Source organism: Triticum dicoccoides, chromosome 1A (genome assembly GCF_002162155.2).
Source record: "Triticum dicoccoides isolate Atlit2015 ecotype Zavitan chromosome 1A, WEW_v2.0, whole genome shotgun sequence".
Lineage (NCBI taxonomy): Eukaryota > Viridiplantae > Streptophyta > Magnoliopsida > Poales > Poaceae > Triticum > Triticum dicoccoides.
This window is the reverse complement of record NC_041380.1, coordinates 571,418,255-571,436,448: the sequence shown is the minus strand read 5'-3', so window position 1 is coordinate 571,436,448 and position 18,194 is coordinate 571,418,255. Positions and strand designations below refer to the sequence as shown.

Genomic DNA, 18,194 nt, shown 5'->3' with positions numbered 1-18,194 from the left:
GTACGACTCCATCAACCCCGTTCACTTGAACGCTTCCGCTTAGCGATCTACAAGGGTATGTAGATGCACTCCCCTTTCTACTCGTTGCTGGTCTCTCCATAGATAGATCTTGGTGTTACGTAGGAAAATTTTTGAATTTCTGCTACGTTCCCCAACAGTGCAGCAGCGGCGGGCGGTTTCTTAACCCAGCTGCATGTAGCTCCTGGGATTATGGAAAAGTGGTGGCAACAATACATGATTGACTTCGACGAGCTTCAAGTTGAAAACCTAGGTCTGACCCGAGTTGTTTATATCTGGCAATGGTGATGTCTTTGCATCATTACCTTGTTGAAGGCATTGCTCGGAGATGCTCGGATTTGGTTCTTCAAGGTGAAAACCTAGACTCTGACCTATCGCGGTTCGATCCGGTGACGGTGTCGCTTGAGCATCGCTCCCTTCTTGAAGGTGTTGTTGTTGAAGAATCTTTTTTTTTGAAACGGAGGCAAAAGATTTGCCTCATCGATTAATTAAGCAGAAGAGAATTGCTCAGTTAATTAACGGAAAACCGAGCGAAAACCGATACAAACTAACCACATGCGGATTACTCACAGACCATACAACTCCAGAAGCGCACGATCAGCCCTACAAACAAACCCAACATGGAACGACCATCAACCTCCAAACTACTACATCGCAAACAAACCCCTAACAAGAGCACCTCCGCCGAAGTCCACAAACACCGCCAAATCCACATAGACAAACACAAACCAGACCATATGGACCGCTCAATAGACTGATGAATATCCATCAAGCAGCTGCAGACGCCTTTCCTGTGACGTCACTCTACTTAGTTTTGCTCCTGAGAGCCTTCTCCACAATCATCTTGCCAGATCCAGGGCTGACCGCCTCCAAACGTGCGAGCAAGCTGCTGACTTGTATCTCAAATAGAATCTCATCAACCTTGTCCCTCACAGACACCACTGCATTAACATGCTCAGCCACGGGTACCACCGACACAATGGACTCAGGCGCCTTCAGTTGCACACATGGCAGAGGCAAACCCTGTAGTTGCGCCCCAGAGATAGGTGCCAACGCACCTACCTCATCAACCTCGCCACCCACAGACATCACCTGCCCCATCTCCTTCGGAAGCACCATTGAAAGAGGTGAAGTAGGCTCCCCACAACGCTCCTGCAACTCAGGCATAATCTCCAGCACTGGAGCCATGACCTCATCGATGACTACACACCTAGGGCCAGTGAGCAGTACAGACATCGGCGAACATGATGTAGCACGAGGGGAGAAATGTCCATAGAGGCTTGCTTCCTCCCCAACAGGAGACCCGATCTGAAGCTCAGGAAGTGAGGACACAGCTGACACAACCTCTAGTTTGGCGAGAGCAGCCTCTGCTCTCCCCAAAACACTCTCAACTCGCGCAAGGTAGTCGCGCAGCTCAGTGCGAAGCAGCTCGGTCTCCTCCGCTAGGACGGGTTGCAATTGCACGTCAACCGGTGTTGCGTCAACCTCCGATGCAGGCGCTGGGTTAGGCTTTGCAGCATCATCACGCGGCTTTGTAGTCAGATCGGATCGGTGCTGAGCATGACAAAAACGCACTTTGTGGCCGAAACGAAGGCATCCTGAGCACCGAATTGGGTCCCTGCAAGAGTGAGCGTGATGACCTTTGCAGAGACATCGAAAGCATCGATCCCGGAGCCACGCCGGAGGAGCCATCCGGGCATTGGAACCGGGCCGACGGAAGGCATTTGAAGATGGCGAACGGCGGCGGCCGGTAACGAGGTGCCAGTCTCCCAATGTTTCCTCACGAGCTGTTGGCGCACAACACATGGGATCAGCGGACGTCGTCTACTTCCGAAGCATCCTAGCCAGTCCCCCCAACCAGACAGCACGGGAGCGGCCACCTGACCTGGCCCCATCAAGGGTGTAGGCGTCGACACCGGGGACGACGGCAGCTGGCCGGTGGCAAGAGGAGCCGGGGTGGTGGCCTGCAGGCCACGACCGCAATTGGGACGAGCACCGGCCATAAGCCCACTAATGGCCGGGTCCGACCTGCGCCGAGCAAGGGCATCCGCCGCTAGAGCGGCGGCGGTGGGCGATGCAGTCGACGTTTGAAGCGGCGCAAGTGGAGCGATTGGGACGAGCTGCAGACTGCATTGGGAGGCTACTGCCAGAGCATTGGGAGCTCCCTGCATTGTGACGGGCATCACCACATCGCCCGGACCAGACGGGTCGCCGGGCAAGGCAGACGGCAGCAGCATCGAGGTCGTCTGGGATGCCGGGACGACGAACAGGGGTGGCTCGGATGCCGAGGCGACGCCCAGCAAGGCCGCGGCGGAATCTTGATGTCCTTGTGGTGTTATGAGATGGTTGGTGCGGATATGGTCTTGGTTATAGTTTGTCGATCGCGGTTTTGATCTCTTTGGTTTTTTTTCTCGCTCGGGCATAACAATGGTCTTATATGACTTTGCTATTTGCTAGCGTGTGTTTTTTTTGTGTGTGTGTGTTAGTGTCGGTTGTGTGCATCTTAGCTATGCAGAGACCGAGTGTGCCCTCATTATCGGCTTGATGCTTTATTTTGAGATAATAAAATCCATCCTTTGTCGAAAAAATACTTTCCTTTTCACCCGCAAAAAAGCTATATTTTCCTTTAGAAAAAGTGAAGAGAAAGAATAGAAAAAATATATTTCTAAACCACTTGTTCCTTTTTTTAGGGCGACACTTGTTTCAATCCTTGATCCTGGGCTTAAATTTCTTGCTTCAACTCATATGAGATTGGTAACTCCTACGCTTCTTGTAGGTAGTTAAATTTGCAAGTCGCGGTCGGAGATGCCCCTACTAGAATTATCATTTTTCTTACAAGCAAACGTCACACATAATTCACATTCAAACACATCATATGATTAATCATATGATTATGTCCAAGAGGTAACTAACATGGAGTGCTTCAAGTTCAACGTACATCATACAAGTGCAGCAAATACGTCTGCGTGTGTGCTAAAAAAACGTGTGCCCGGCTGCGTGACGGCCGATTCCGGTGTCTGGTGCGCATGCACTTGGCCGGCCACCTCTCGCGCATCCAACGTCTCGGGGGATGCGAGACAAGGAAACGGAAAGGTTCCCGTCTGCGTGGCCGAAGGTAGCCTGGGCGATACCCATCTTCGGACGCCGCCTGCGTAGCCGGCTGCAGCGTCGGATCCATCCACCCAGTGACCCAGGAGCCGATCGAGACGTCGCTCGCGAGCGAAATCGACAGCGAGCTTTCACCATGCCGCACAGCACACGAGCATCAATGAACAGTCCCGTCCTGCTCGCTCGATCCTGGGTCGTGCAGTGAGATCAGATGCACAGTACAACACGACCTTACGTAGCGCGCGCCCCGTCACCGCTGCGTGCGGCCATCATGCCGTGCCCACATTGCCACGACCCACGAGTGGAGACAAGCTCGGTCGACCAACGTGCCCGTTCGTTCCCAAGCTTGGCGCTTCTGTCCTGTGGCCGAGTCTGCCCGGCAAACCGAGAAGGCCGTGGTGACCATGGCATGATGACGATCCACCCCCGTCCCGCCATGCATGTCCCATTCCAAGTCCAGCACATCGAGTCTGTTTGGAACGGCAAGACGAGAAAAATGTGCAACATTAGAGCATCTGCACCCGCAATGTACAAAATTCAACCCTCAGATCAGTGGCTGGGCGTGTCTGTTTTGTTCCCGCATTTTGGCTTACATCCAGCCGTAACTCCTACTTTGACACCTCATTTTCCCAGGCATTTCATCGAGCATGTTATGGGCAGCACCAACAGCGTCGGGCGTGCGCGTAGTGCAGCCCTCGCGGCTCATATCCTCCTGAGTGAGTCTCCGGTGGCCGCCCACGGTGCTCATCCTCGGTCTACGCCGTTGCGTCCGCATCGATCAGAGGTAGATGGAGGAGCACGACGATGCTACGGCCGCGTCGAGCAGCGTGAACTGCGAGCCATGGACGCGAGGGGAGAGATCGAGGCCTCTTTGGTTTGGTTTGGAGGAATTTTATAGAAATTTTAGAGGATAGGATTTTTATAGGATTTTTTCCTTTAGAGCCCTTTGGTTCATAGGAATAGATTCCTATTTCTACATAGGATTGGTTTCTATTCTCCATATTTCATAGGAAAATAAAAATGAGCCTATACTCAATGGAAAATTTACTTTGGTGTCAACCAAATGACATCTCGTTTCCTATTCCTACTCATAGGATTTGAGATACATGCCATCTCATTTCCTACAAAATTCCTATTCCTATGATAATCCTATCCTATGAACCAAAAGAGGCCTGAGAGGAAACAAAGTTGTGGATGACCTATGGGTCCATATGATTTTGGCTGAGGTGGCAAGAGTGTCTGGGCATGACCAGGCGTGACCGGACATTCTCACATTGCCCCAGATTTGAGATGGATTTGACGTATGCCGGCCAGTCCGGACGTTTACGGTGGAAACGAGGGATCCGGTTTTGTCATTTCTTTGACCGAGCACTAACCGGGCAGGCATTTTGATCGCTTGAGCCGGAAATATGGGGCCCGACTATAGATGCTCCTAGAGCAACCCCTCATTGCCACCAGCCCGTTTCACCCCTCATCGCCAGCCACAGACGGCGCCCGCTGCCCAAGGCCCGCCACCCGCCCCAGCTTGGCAGCCACTAGAGGGGCCCCCATCCCACCTTTGGCAGCCACCGCCCTACATCAACCTCACCTTGGACGACGACAACTGAAGACGGCCATGGCAGCTTCAGATCTAGTTTTTATGTGTTTTTTTGTAAATTTCAATGTACGGTCGGTGACTTTTATGGGCTTTTTAAGTTTAATGTGATATATATCACTTTTAATTATAATTATCTGCAATGCCTTTGTTGTTTAAATTTAAGCCCGAGTCGGATAACTTTTTTCAATTTTGATGATTTTTTTCAAATTTAATGAACTTTTATTCAAGCTATAAAGTAAAACGTACAATGTTCAAGAAATTCAAAAATCCAAGCTATAAAGTAAACCGTACAATTTTTGTGTGCAATAAATAGCTCGGCTGCAATGTTCTTACAAAATTGGCGACGTATTTAGTCACTAGCGCTAAGTAGGTCTATTGGTTAGCCTAAGACAAACACTACCGTGAGTGTGCAAGTTCGATTGCTGTAAGAGGCTACTTTTCCTCTTAATTCTTTGCGCTATTAGACTTCGCGTCTGCGTAGCATTTCCTGGGCCGGCCCACAAGGGACCGCTGCGAGCGCTTATGAGTGTCACGTAGGATAAATGATGAGGTGGAGGAAAGAGACTCATAAAAAAAAGACTTGTTTTCTCTTATTTAAAAGGAGACAAGATATGATCTCTTAGCACAATATGTCTCACCACGTTTTTTAAAATAACTAGTTATTGAAGATAAGGCTAAGAGATGACCCATTATAGACATTCTTTTTTGTCATCTCTAATTTACATGCAAGACTTAAGATAAGACTATCTTATCAATCATTATACATGCTCTTAGCATTCACGACGCTGAAGGCACCGACTAGGGTCTCCCCTCCCCTACTGCTGCTGCGACGCGAGACCTGGCACGAGTGCGGCAACGGCAACCGACAACGAAGCCCGCGGCGATGGCCCACGACGGCAAGTAGCTCTTGGAGTGGCCGGTCGTGCTAAGTTCGAGTTGCCCTGAGAACCATGACAGAGATTATAAAGGCCAGGTTCAAATAATGGTAATGTTCAGACCTTTTTTTTTGCGAGAAGATAACGATTTCATAGATAGTTCGATTTTACAAAAAATCCCAAAAAACAGTAGATAATACAAAAGGAGTCCTTCTGAGCTCCAGCATCGCTGGCATCCTGAACGAGAGGAAGACGCGCCGTCGCCTGTGCTCGTCCATGCGCCTTGGATCGACGAAAGCATCCCCATGGCAACCGGGAAGTCCTCACTCACCGCCTCCAAAGAGGTAACGCCCAGAAACATCGGCTCCGCCGCGAACCACCATGTCGTCATCTTCGAGATCTTCACATCGCAGATCCGCCGCCCCGTGGGATCTGACTGGGGAAGGAAGCACAACACGAATCCGTCGATTCGCGAGTGCTGCGGAAGCAGGCGCACCACCACGGAGCTCCACCGAGCGCCGGAGTCGAAGGGAATGTGCACCAGCAACAAAAACCACACCGGCGACTCCACCACCTCCTTATCGCCGCCGGCCGGTAACCCTACAGACCCTACACTAATTACAGCCGCGAGATGAGGATCCCCCGCCCTCCCGCCGCCAGAGCGGCAGACGGAGGACGAGGGATCCGGCGCAACGGTGGCATAGAGGTGGATCGACCGGGAGATGTAAAAAGTCGCCCCTCTTCTTCGGATGGGAGAGGGAGAGAGACGTCCAGGCTCGGTAATGTTCAGACCTTAACCACAAAAGTCCAGGTTCAATGCAAAAAGAAAAAGTTCAATGCAAAAACTACTTAAAACCGATCTTTTGACTACGTGTCCCTGCACTGTTGAACCCTTTTTGTTTTTGAGAATCACTGTTGAACCCTTCATGCATGCAATTTGAATAATAATGGAATTTGGCTCAACCTTTAACGTAATTCATGCATACGCTTGCGCTGGCAAGCAGACCTTACTAATCAAGCCACCAATTATTACTACAAAGTAGTCGGAAAAGAATCAGCAGTGCTATATTTGGCAGCGTGTTATTCACTACCATTAGGAGAGCAGTATTGACAATTTAACATCAATCAAGAAAGAGAAAGAAAATAAAGTAGAAGAGATGATACCAACACACGGATATCCAACAGTATATATATTATATTATATATGAAAGAGCGTATGAGAAAAGCAAATTACAATTTGTACCAGCTATAATTTAGACAAAAACCAAGTGGTGTCAAACTGCTATAACTAGTGGCTCTTCATCGGCGTAAGTACCGTGATCTGGGCATACATGGATAACTTGCGAGACTCTCCTCATATAACAAAGGGACCAACGGCAAAAGGTTACTGTCTAGTGGATTTCCTCCCAGCAAAGGCACTTCGCTAGAGCACGTAAAATGCTTCCCTCGCGATTGCTCCGAGCATGTGACACGCAGCACCTCGTCAAGATCATACAAGTTGTCAGTTGTGCGCCTCACCGGATCATAAAGACCCATTTTCCTCCTTGTGTTGAGCAGATTCTCCCGTCCCTAGGGTCAATAATCAACGGGACCACAACATTTTCCGCAGGGGAATAGCCTGGACAACCTTCCAAATAGATTTTATATGCCCTGTCCCATTGATCATGCTCTAGCTTCCAAATATCTATTTCTTGTGCAACTGGATCTGCAAGGACAACACACAGTATTCCCTCGAGCTCCACCACAAATGCTTGATTAGGACTTGTGTCGCTCCACATTGCAATGGATGAAGGGCAAGGGATGACACCAAACCTCTCGTTTGCGACGTCGAACGACACAATGCCCTCTCATAACTCTGGCCCAACCTTGGTTCACTCATCCAATATAGAGCCCCTGACAAATAGGCCGGTGGCATGCCATTTAAGGGCAGAGGCGGTGCATGGTGGTCTTGGGCCGACGTGAGGTCAATGACTGAGCATGTCAAGAAATACTGACGAGATTTCAAGTCCTTGGGATGATAGAAAATCTGAACGACCACATGCTCCTGTGTCAACAAGTTGAATCCCAGGCCAGAATTCTTGTTGCCAACTGCAAAAGTGTGGTCTTCTGGTGTACAAACATTGCCATGCATCATTGCGAGTACATGGCGGGGCACTCGGTGTGGCGGCACTATAGCAGGGTAGGTCCGGTGATAACCTGTGCAAGGATTGTATAGATAGTCCTCTATCTCACAACTTACCAGGTTCAAACCATGGCAAGGCTTAGAGCAAACCACCTTTGTGTCAAGCCAGGCGCCTTGGCTAGGACCCTCCCCAAGGAGAAGTAATCTCTTTGAGGGAGCAAAGCTGAAACCCAATCCTCCAGCTCCCTTGCCAACAAGCATTACTTTTGGCCTCGTATCCCAATTGTTATGAACATGGAAAGAGCGAATGAGGCCTCCACTCTCAATGAAGCTAAGCCACTGCTTGCATACAAGTTTGAACTGCGCGACATAATCACCCGGGAGCCGGAGCAGGACCTCCTTGATCGCCTTAGCTAGGGGAGTCGATAATGCCGTCTCTTGGTTTGTTTTGTGTACCGGAGCAAGACACTCTTTGAATAAACTGAATCTGCGAGCTTCATATAATGATGAAATTTCCCTTATACCGTCAAATTCAATGGCCTCCAGGATCCCAGACGGTGGGTCATAGACTCATAGGTAATCACCTTGTGTTTGGAAGTGGCCAAGATTACCTTGTCCGTTGATCCACAATCGCCAACAGAACCGATAACTCTAATAACCTGTGCACTGGTGATCAAATCTCCTGCAACGTTCTGCTGCGACAAATCAATGCTATGCTGCAGTGACCAATCACTAGAGCTGTAGTTCCAAATCTCCAACCACATATTATTGTTGTCTTGAGGACGAAGGTCCCGGACCATACACAAGCGGCCAGCAAGCTCCACCAAGTGCACTCCTGTTCGTGGTATCTCGAAAGGTGGTGACGGGACCCAGCCGAAGGTCTCATAGTTGAGAGAAAATGATAAGACAGCAGCTCTTGGCCGTCTAGAGAGCACCTGGGTAGATTAGCCAATGGAGAAATCCGTCCGCAAATACCGGCAGCAGCGGACCGACTAAGCTCCATGATGCCGTTGTAATGGCGGCCTGAACAAAACTGCAAAACCTGAAGAGCACACCTCCAGCAGCCGGTCTCCAGCGATCCCCTTGCTCGCCACCAAGGACGTACACCTCGCACCTGATCCTCTGCTTCTCGTTCAGTTTCCCGAGGAACAACCTCACCACCTTGTACTCCCTGGTGCTCGTGTCAAAACCGAGACCGGTGGTCGAGAAGATGGCATGCTGGCAAGGAGGCAGCCTGGTGACCGCCTGTGTGGGCGCGTTGAAGACGTAGTAGGCTGGCGCCAATGCGTCCTGCAAGAGGGTGAGGCCACGGCATGGCGAAGGAGTTAAGGCCGCAAAGTCGCCGCGCATGTCGTCGAGGGTGAACAGCGGGCCGTCGGTGGGGAACAAGCTTTGAGTACACTCCTGTGGAGTCGAACGTCGACGTCGCTGACGGCGAGATGAACATGAGCTTAGGTGGCGCCACCTCGGCCTTGGCCATGTGGAGGCTGCAGAACTCCTCGGAGGAGAGCGCCGAGGCCCAGGACCAGGAGTGGCACACGGCGCGGAAGCGCAGGATGGATTTGACGGGCAGCTGCAGGAGCACCTCCGTCGTCAGCTCGTCTGGCAGCACCGACGCCCCAAACGATCCTACGACTACGACCATCCTCCTCTTGTTGCTCGTCGTCGACGGCATCCCAACTTGGAGGCTTAGACCGGCGACTGGAACAGCTGAAACCATCTCAATACTGAAGAGGAAGGATCTGTTATCTTAGATGTGAACATCAACTGCGAGGAAATCCAGAAACGCGTCACCGACCGAAGGGGTCACAATCTTCCTGTCCTGGCTTGGACTCCTCGGGCGAACGGAGGGGTATTCGATGGCAATATAGGGCGATAGGAGGGACTACTACTCTTTCTATATACTCCCTCCATTGCTAAATATTTATCTTTCTAGTTAATTTAAATAGACTATCACATACGAATGTACGTAGACATATTTTAGAGTGAGCAATTTGAGAAAATGCCACATCTTTCCTGGGACTTTGCTCTTATAGCACACCTTTCTTTTTAGGGCGCTACTACGTGCCGCCGGCTGATATTTAGATTTCATCCGTTGCTTCGATGACCGTTGGATACCCGAGCTGATAGCCGTCCGATCCGATGTCTGCCCCCCGCATGTCCACTCGTTATTTCCCGCAACAAACGCTTGGTTGCAGAAACAAGTCAGTCTTGACCCGACCCCGACTGAGCTGCGCCCCCCGCGGTGCCGCCGCAAAATCAGCCCGCCGCTGACGTGTAGGAGCTACTCTAGTTGCGAAACCTCCTCTTCTCTAATTTCCTGCAACAAGAGCTTTGTTGCGAAACTTTCTCATCTCTAATTTCCTACAGCAAGAGATTTGTTGCGAAAACTCATTTTCTCTAATTTTCTGCAATAACTCCCCTATTGCAAAAACTCTTATTCTCTAATTTTCTGAAACAAGACTTTTGTTGTAAAAATTGCAACAACGTCTCCGGCCGTGTCACCCAGTCTTCGCTACCGCCATTCCGCAACAACATTGTTGTTGCGGAAACTTAGAGTGTGCGTGGACGTAAGGCGTTGTGATGTGGCTGTGTCTAGCATTGGTGGTGCCAGGACGGTGGTCGCCCAGAAATGCGGGGGGAATGGGAGGGGGTCTCTGATCCATACCTGCTGGAGTCGACGTCGGCGGATATGCCCCGGTCGCCGAACGTTGCTGCCCCCGCCGCCCTCCCAAATCCAGAAGCACGCGCCCTCCCATAGTCACGAGTCAACGAAGGCTGGTTACACAAATGCTTATGCTGAAACAATAGCTGTGTTTCAAAAAAAATGCGTGTGACGAGGAAAGCGAGGCCGTTCTCATCCGTCTGATCAACAGGCGATCCATCGGACACGGAGCCAGCGGATGCGCGTGCGAGATCGGTCGGCTGAAGGTAAACTTTTTCCTTCTTTTTATTGGATTATACACCACACCTCTGATCAATAGCTTGACAAAATACCACAAATTGATTTTTTCCCTTCTTTTGCACGTCCAGGCCCACACCTCATTTTTGCTAGGACGAATTTGCCCTCAGCTGTTTCCTGGTCATACGAAACGATCGACACGAGACACAGAACGAAGCACAGCGCCGTTGCCGCCGCCTCGGTTCTTCTCCCAGCGCCGCCGCCTTGCTGTGCCTCTGCCATGGAGAGCCGCCACCTCGCCGTGCCTCCTTCCCCGAACTGACGCCTCGCCCTTCCTCCCTTCCTTCCAGGCGCGCCGCCACCTTGACATGATTCATCCTGCCGTCGCCTCGTCCTGCATCATGTACTCCCGGACGATCCACACATAGGTTCTGCCGCCGCCCCGACAGGTTACTCTCTCCCTCCCTCTCGCTCTCTCCCCCTCCCTCCCTCTCCCTCCCTCCCTCTCTCATTCGATCTAAACTGTGTATTGAAAAAACCTAGGCCATGGAGATTATGCTAGAAGAGGAGGAGAACTAGCGGGCAGCTTCACAGGTACGAGTAGAATGTGTTGTTCGCGGAGATAGAGCCAGAGGGTGCAGCTCTGGAACGGTTAGAGATAGAGGGCGCAACTCTGGAACGGTTAGTCGATCAACCTAAGTTTTTGAATTGAAGGGTTTTGTGAATTGTTAACTGCATATTGACGAATACTTGTGCCTACGCATTGTTTCTATTTGAAAAATAGTTTAATTTTGCAGGGAAGAAGGTACGGAGTTGCACGCTGTCATTTATAAACTAATTGTTAGAGTTCTTCGATTTGTTGCAAAGCTTGACGATGGCAGCGAGCATCAAGTTTCCCAGCATGATGTGGAGTTTGAGGTTAACATGAAACGTTTTACTATTGAAAAACTGATAGAACTCATTGGGTCCAAAGTTGTTTGGGGGAGTGGGCAGGAGGTCCATATTTTGTGCAAGGACAAGCATTTTGAATCAGTTGAGAGGATTGATAACTACTGGAAATTGCTCACATCATTTCTTGAGAGATGGGAAGAAAAAGAATTTCTTGTGTTAGCTCAAGTTGTGGACATTGCAAAGGGGGTTACGGCATCATCTTGTTCAGAAAATGTCCCATCTAGTGAGATAGTAGACAACATCATTTGCTCAAGTTTTGACATTTACCAGTCAAATGCTAGTAGTGCATCATGTGTTGATGATTCTAAAAATTGTAATGTGCTTCGTAATAATGAGAGATATGTGCAATCTGATGGTGGAGTTTTCATTGATTGGTCTACTCTTGAGATAACTCCTATTGGTGATGATATAATTGCTCCTATGTCCCAGGAAAACATGTGCCGAGGAAGAGAAAAAGAGTGTAGCATACCATTTTGTAATTTTGTTATGTGTTTAGTGATCTGCATGAAGGTGATGCCACTTCTTTAAGAAGTCGATGCTTTTCGATTAAATTCCTGTCTTTCAATGTCTTGTGATTCTGTCATCTGTGTACTGAGATGATTATTCACTTAAAGCTTGGTGCAACTTGTCAGATATAAATTTGTATCTATTAATTCTGGATTGTCATGTGTGGATTATTCACTTAATTCTTGTGATATGTATGGTACAGAAATATAGAGAGGTCATGTCAAAATTTTAGGTGAAAATGCTGTCAAAATTTTGATTATGTCCCTATCAACAGAACTATATATCACTACATGTCACATCCCAATCTGAATTTTGGTTACATCCATACGGACAAGCATCCATATCTGCTTGCAACACTTGCTACAACCATCAACAGGTAACAACTTTATTACTTTGTGTTACTAGTATTTGAGACATATGCTAACAAAGCTAGCAACCAGAGCAACGAGCAGCTGCAAACTGATGGAGCAGCCGCATGTACAGCCAGAACTTCTCCAACCAGCCAGTACTGCAACGAGCAGCTAGTCTGGACGGCGGACGCGCTGCACTGGTACGGGCGGCAAGTGGGAGAGGAGGAACGGCAAGGTGGTGGTGCCGGAAAGGAGGCACGGCTCGCCGGCGGCTCGCCGGGGAGCTAGCATGGCAAGGCGGCGGCGCCGGGAGTAGGCACGACGAGGTGGCGCCGTGCTTCGTTCTGTGATCACCTCGTATGACCAGGAAACAAGCTGAGGGCAAATTCGTCCTAACAAATATGAGGTGAGTGCCTGGACGTGCAAAAGAAGGGAAAAAAATTCAATTTGTGATATTTTGTCAGGCTATTGATCAAAGGTGTGGTATATAATCCAATAAAAAGAAAGGTGTGCTATAGGAGCAAAGTCCCAGGAAAGATGTGGCATTTTCTCAAATTGCCCTTTTAGAGTGTAGATTTATTCATTTTGCTACATATGTAGTCATTTGTTGAAATAATTAGAAATACAAATAGTTAGGAACGGAGGGAGTACTACTAAGCATGCACGTGCGAACATGAAAAATTCTAACAAAATATAGATAGATTTCTTGAAATTTTTGAAATTTGATACAAAGTGAATAATACCTAATTCTTGACTCATAAAAATAATTTGATTATCATTCTTCATTGTCAACATTCTTGTTGAAACAAATATCACACATCTTTGTGTTATTTATATAATTTTTATCTTTATTTAATAATAAAGGACGGAAGCTTTCATAGTTTTTCATAGGTCATCCTTTTATATCTGTTGATTTTGTGTTAACCTTAAAAATTAACGGCTGGGACTTAAAAATAGATCCATGAGATTGAAGGACACACGTCTGGTTTTTTCCTATTTAGATAGGCTTCGAGATTGAATTGTTTCATTACGTGTACGTATTGGACACGAACACTTGATGTAATATTTTTAGTCCTAATTAATTTCTACGTCCGTCTAAATTATACGTCACTGTGGCCATGCTGTGTTTGTAAGTCACTCGCATGCACACTTTCGTACGGCCAACCCGTACTGGTACTGGATAGAACTGGCAAGCTGCTAAATAAATCAGGGATTGATTGTGTGGGATAAATAGAATACGATGAAACGGAGGACAAAGCGCAAATCGATCGAGCTCTCTCGATATCCAAGAAAAAGCCCTGCAAAAAAAAATCCAAAAAAGGGTCGAGGAGCGTGAGGAGACGGAGCCGATTGAAAATCAGGCCAGCAGCCCAGCTTCGGTAGACGACGATAGGCGAGGCATGCCAACGATCGATGCCCTTAACAAAAGAAGCAGGAAAGGCGCTGGTGCCGACAATCGATGCCCATGACAGAAAAAAGGCAGCATCACTTGGTTGATGGCCTCACGAGGACGCCGTCTTGAAGGACGTCATCTGCCTCCCGTGCGTAGTGGTGCCCAAGGCCGTTGTCTTCCTGCTCAGGATATGGTTTGGTGAGACGCCGAGCCCGTCGGCCTTCACGGCTGTGTCGGCTACACCAACGAGAATGACCTTTGTTAGAACGATCTTGGAAGAGAGTCTATTCGCCCGTCTACGTGCGTCGAGGACGCCGCCAACCTGGCTCTTTCCCTGACTGCTGTGGAGGCTTGCTGTGTTCTTCACTTTTTGATTTGGGCGCATGGCTATGTGTTCTTGACTTCTTGTTTGTACGCGTGCGTGCTGGGTGTTTTTTTTCTTCCAGAGACGTAAGGCCAGTGTGTGTGCTGGGTGTGTTGATGCTTGCGTGATGTGTGCATTTTGATTTATTTTTTCTGTTGAGATTAATCTCTCGCATGCAGATGTTTATGGTTCAAAAAGCTTCAAGAAGCTTTTCTGACCGTGCAATTGCCTTGGGATTTGGCCAAGGCATCCCAGAGCGTATGCGCTTCCATCTATAGTGCTCTTGTGTGTCCCGTCGATGTTCCTAGCATGGATGGCCCCAACGCCTTCCGCTTGAACTTCAGCGAAGGATGCCATGCTGGTGCCGTTGTTGACACGGTGTTCGCTGGTCGAGGTCGGTCCGAGCTGCATGGCAGTGTTGTCATGCTACTCAAACGAATACACAACGCAAATGAAATTACACATCTCATGTTGTCATTTTATGCCCCCACAACTCAGCAAGGACGAGGATGTTAATCTTCCCTTGCAGACTACCCCGTCCGATTCCCTCCTCATCGAGAAGTGCGCACGGTGGACACTGGGCACATCTCCTCAGTCCTCAACGTGGTGCTTCAGCATGATTAAGCCAATAGATCGGTAAATACATAGTGATCAACAAAGAGGTAAATACATGGCCACGGTCACGACTACGTCGGACGCAAGGCTGCTGTAGCTTTCCTCCCTCGGACCTCTTCTTCTCCCTCAATGTGAGCACAATATCCTCTATGCATGCTGTTACTATTTTTTCCTGAGAAAAAAAACAAGTAATTTTGTTATGGGTTTTTCAGTTTGTTTTGTTTGTTCTTGATGCAATTTGGGTGGATAATTTTTTTTGTTTTGATGATATTCTTAACCCACTCAAAAAATTAACTGGTAAGGTTGGTTACGCTCACATCAACCCCAGCTTTAAGGAACAAGGACATGTATGGTTCACTTTGATAAGTAACAACAACTCTCATGTATTTATTAATATTTTTCTTGCCAACTTTTCAGAATCATGGAGCTACCTATTTTCTATACCTATGTCAGGAAAGGTACATGTTTGGCTTTGTAGGTATATGTTTTTTTCCGTTGCAATGCACGGGCATATGTCCTAGTCTCTTATCTAAATGCATAGCGCCCAAATGATTATAATCTCCTGTAAATGGATTTTAGTATTTGAACAAAATATCCAGGCGGGCTTCGGCCCACTGCAGTATGTGTCAAATATACAACCATTTGAACTTTTGCTAATCATATTGTTATAGTATAATCTAATAAGACATTAGAATCCCCTTGTTGGACAATGGATTATTTTAAAGGTTCGTCACCATTCTCCATACACATATAAAAGTATAAAGAACCATTTATGTATCAAAAAAAATAAAGAACTATTACTATGAGAGAATCAAATGTCGTTCACAGAAGTGAGAAGATGCCAAGTGAGAAAATCAAGTATCAACATTTTTTATATCTGCGATCAATAACAATTATCCCCGCTGTCTCCAGCCCATTGAGGATAATGTCATGCAAACCATGCCTTCGCTCTTTCCAACAAGAATTCCTGCCAAGCAAAGCAGAGAAGTGCAGAATAAGGAATTTTGTTCATAGAGCAATCCTCCAAATCCTAAAACACATAAAAGTCATCCATGACACACTTTTCATTTTCAGTGCAGGCACTGCAAAAAAAGCATATCATGATTTTCCTACATACTTGGCGCATATATACGGAACCCCTAACCCAAACTTACCAAAGAAACTGTAGGTCCTTATCAATAAAATTCCATCATTCTATCAGAACGGACAAATGAGGATTTTTTAGTTAGAGAACCACACATCAACCATCCAATATGTCCCAATTTTGTGCAAAATAGCAGATCATCAAGAAGCTCACACAGCATTGTTCATCAGGCCCTAAACTCTGGATGCGAGGGGAGCACACAGTACATGTTTTCCCTGCGGATTTTCCAACCGGCCAGTCGGCTGATGATACCAAACCAACTGCAATACATCATAAGCCCTGTCGGTTGAGGCAACCAAACCAACTACAATACATTCTAAGCCAAGTTGGTTGATACGCCATAAATCGACTGCAACTCCAAATAAGAAAATGTTCAGACAAAAAAAGACAGCAATTAGCTCGAGATCAACGGTCTTGCCTGCACCTTGTCAACCTCCTCCAGGACTTGTTGATGCCTTTGAGAGTTCTAGGCACTTCACGTGGAGGAAAGCAACATTCAGGCAAGTCTCCATCACTACAACAGTGCATCCACCAAGTTAAAAAAAAACAGGTTCGCAACTCACCTCCACGACAAACTCAAAGGAAATAATGGTTTTATACAGCTATGAAGTAGGCTTTTCTGAAAAGAAAAACGAAATTGAATTAGAACACAATTTACAAAATTAAGGTAACTGGGAGAAAGATATGACAAAATTCTTGAAATTCTCATAATATTTGTACTCTGAATGAGGGAAGATATCAGGTGATACCACCTCTTGTATGCTCCCATGATACTGATTTTAAACACTTAAGTTTAAATGTTTCAAAAAATTCTGAAAAAATTGTGAATGTGCACAACACACATATGTCTAAAAGCCCTAAGAAATTCAGATCAAAATTCGATTTACACAAAGAGAAACAAAAATGACAAATTCAGCATAATAGTGTCAATAAAGACAAAACATGAATAGTGTCAAAACCTACACTATTCACATCCAGTTTTTACATTTTAGTTTCTCACTCTATTCTTTGAATTTCGATTTGAATTTTTTAGGGCCTGTAGACATATGTTGTGCACATCCACATTCTTTTTCGGATTTTTTGAAACATTTAAATTCGAGTTTTTAAAATCGGTATCATGGGACCATACAAGAGGTGGTATCACCTGATATTTGCCCCTCTGAATGACAATAGAAAAATGAAAAGAAGATCTGAATAACAGTAATTGGAACACTGTTTTAAATAGCCCGCTATAGCTCCGCTATAGCACGCTATAGCGTTTATAAAAGGTCTTGCGCTAAGAGATTTTTGTCCAAACAAATGAACAAACATTTTAAATAGCGCGCTATAGCTCTGCTATAGCACGCTATAGCATTTGGAAGAGGTCCGCCGCTAAGATACTTAGCGCGCTATTTAAAACTATGAATTGGAAGGATAGAACAACATTTGCTTTAAATAAAATTAGCTACTTGAGGCTGCAAGAACAACATAAGAAGCTAGCATGGCTCTAGCAACTACCAAATTACATTTTAGGCAAGCACGCCTGACCAGATACAGACCATTTAATTGCTAGTGCTAAAAGAGATAACTCGGAAACGCAGACCTGCACAGCCCCTTACATTCTTGGCTATTTGCGTACCTCCCCATTGTCCGAATGGTCTTCTTCATGTTGCACGGGTCACCGCGCCTCGGAGCTGCTGATCCTCCTACACCACATCTCCAACCATTATAAAAAAGCAAATGATTCAAGTTCGACGAAAATATGAATTGGTTTGTTACAAATTATCTGAAAGCCACATGCACCAAATCTTGAAGAAAATGCAAAGCGATTGAAAATGCAAAGACCCAGTATCAAACATCAGTTCAACATGAGAAGAAGTACACATGCAGAGTTCATATAATGGACATGGGAATAACTATACACAGAATTTAGTTTCTAAATTTTGAACTAAAACAGCAAATTGCAACGTATGAACGGAACGGGAATTCCAGCCGGAGCCTTTAGAATTTAGAATGCGGCGCATGGGTGTAAGAAAAGCTACAACAATTGATATATCAAGCAGAAAGTATTGATTGACATCTTTCATGCTTTCTAATTTTTTCTTGTCATATCCATGGGTGTAGGAAGAGCAGATTGGGCAAATCATAACATAAAGGAATCCAATACCAATTGGCAGGCCAACATTCAGAGAAGCATGTACTAATTAAAAAAAATTGCGAATAGAAGCATGTAGAAATTTAGCTTGTAGAAATTCAGAGAAGCATGCAT

The 18,194-nt window shown here is 46.8% G+C and overlaps 1 pseudogene; it reads right to left on the bottom strand.

The window, feature by feature from the left end:
- Positions 1 to 6,384: 6,384 nt before the first annotated feature.
- On the bottom strand, positions 6,385 to 17,572 carry LOC119355714 (annotated as a pseudogene).
- Between the last annotated feature and the right edge of the window lie 622 nt (positions 17,573 to 18,194).